This window comes from Physeter macrocephalus, chromosome 2, assembly GCF_002837175.3.
Source record: "Physeter macrocephalus isolate SW-GA chromosome 2, ASM283717v5, whole genome shotgun sequence".
In the NCBI taxonomy this organism is placed as follows: Eukaryota; Metazoa; Chordata; class Mammalia; order Artiodactyla; family Physeteridae; genus Physeter; species Physeter macrocephalus.
Window position 1 is genome coordinate 127,706,382 of NC_041215.1, and position 2,085 is coordinate 127,708,466.

General features: G+C 54.1%; 1 protein-coding gene across 1 annotated transcript in view; it reads right to left on the reverse strand.

Annotated features, from left to right (window-relative positions):
• The window catches only part of COL4A4 (collagen type IV alpha 4 chain), a 156,278-nt gene extending 154,579 nt beyond the window's left edge, over positions 1-1,699 (reverse strand). The window contains exons 1-2 of the mRNA XM_028482308.2: positions 1,612-1,699; positions 160-214 (exon numbers count right to left, since the gene is read on the reverse strand). The gene's annotated coding sequence lies outside the window, so the exon portion shown is untranslated. The remainder of the gene's footprint in view (positions 1-159; positions 215-1,611) is intronic.
• Positions 1,700-2,085: the final 386 nt, after the last annotated feature.

Below are 2,085 nucleotides of genomic sequence, written 5' to 3' on the forward strand. Positions count from 1 at the left end.
GATAGGGAGGGTGGGAGGGAGGGAGACGCAAGAGGGAAGACATATGGGAACATATGTATATGTATAACTGATTCACTTTGTTATAAAGCGGAAACTAACACACCATTGTAAAGCAATTATACTCCAATAAAGATGTTAAAAAAAAAACTGTCATCCTACCTTTCATTTGATTTCCCTCATCTTCCATTGAGTTTTAATTTCTCCTATGTTACACCTAATAAAACATATTAATGTAAAAAAAAAAAACAGAGGTTAGTTTATAATGTTCACTCTACAACCAGAAAGGGGGGTGTGCGTCTCCATTCACTCACTGTCAGGGTTTCGCCTACCTACATAGCTACCTAAGTCTAATACACATTCTAACTGCAAATGGTTCTCCACGAATCAGTGACCAAACCACATATTTCACACTGTGCGTTTGATGACCGACTACATCAGCAACGTTGTAAAAAAAAAAAACAGAGGTTAGTTTATAATGTTCACTCTACAACCAAAAAGGGGGGTGTGCGTCTCCATTCACTCACTGCCCAGGGTTTCGCCTACCTACATAGCTACCTAAGTCTAATACACATTCTAATTGCAAATGGTTCTCCACGAATCAGTGACCAAACCACATATTTCACACTGTGCGTTTGATGACCGACTTCATCAGCAACGCTGATCCAAAGTAGGGGTTCTTAACCTGGAGATGGAATTCAGGTTGTCTGTGAACTTAGATGGGAACAAATATTACACCTCTCCTTTCACTAAACTTTCCTGGAAGTTCAGCATTTCCTTCAGTTATGAAAATAGCTAACAAACCACAACAGTATTAGCAGTTCTTGAGGGTTTGCACCCACTGGTATTTTCACGTCACATTTCAGTTTTGCAGTCATCAGTACTTTGGGATTACAGCTGCTTAACAGATCTGCGGTTAGATCTAGGTATTTAGTGCAATAATAATGATGCACCTATGTTACTATATCATGACTTTAATACTTTGATAATTTATTCAAAGTTAAACTGATTCTGATAACTGAATTATTCTAAGAAGGATCTAAACGCTTCATCAGATCCAATGTGGTCGGTGGCACAAGAAAAGGGCACGAGCCCTGCTCTGAGGACGGTGCCCTAACAAGCCAGATACTGCACGTTTGCGTCCAAGGCCACCTCCGAGGAGGGCCCTCTCAGGAGGGAGACACCCCGACCAAGTTGGCTCTTGGCTTTCCCTGCATTTCCGCAGATAAGATTTAACGTGAAAAAGCCAGTTCAGCGCGGCAGAAAATAGAATGGATGGGCTTTCTCTTTACCCTCAGCTGCCTCTTGCTCTTGGCATTTCGGAGTGCCCAGACTGCCAGGCTGGTAACTCGAGCCTCCAAATTAATCAAAACACACAGCGCCCAGTTCAAGCCCAGGCAGACAAGCCGGGAGCCAGACAAGCTCTCGTCTGGTGACCCCCAGCCCGGCTGCCCCGGCCCCGGCTGCCCCGACCCCGGCTGCCCCGGCCCCGCCCGCCAGCCCGCGCGCCCCACCCTGGGATGCCACGCTCCCTCCACCGCCCGCGCTCCCAGCCGGGTGGCCCGGGCCCCGGGACTGCCATCCATCGCCCAGACTGGGTCGGGGGCGCCTTACCTCGTGGGGACGCCCGCCGCCCCGGGAGCCACGTCTGCGCCCGCCCGCGCGGCGCGCACGTCCCGCCGCGCCCAATGCCGCGGGCGACTCGGCTGCCTCTTCGCCGCGCGCCCACCGCCGGCTCCGGCGGCTGCCGGATTGGAGACGCGTTGAGGCGGGGAAAGCGGCGAGGCGGCCGCGGCGGGCGGCCGGAGCGAGCGGGGCCGCGCGAGTGCAGACGCCCGGCGCGCCTCCCGCTTAATCTGGGCAGGGCCGCTGGCCACTCCCTCCACCGTGCTCCGCCGCCGCCTCCACACCGCTCAGCCCCACATTCCCCACCTCCGACTCGCAGCCCCTTGCCCCGCCTAGGCCCCTGAACCTTGGAAGCATCACCTCTCTGCCCCTGAGCCCGGCCCCGCGCCCACCTGCCCCGCCGGCGCGCAGCCCTTTCTCGCCTCCTGGCACGCTTCCTGGGTCGGAGGGACATCTCCCGGT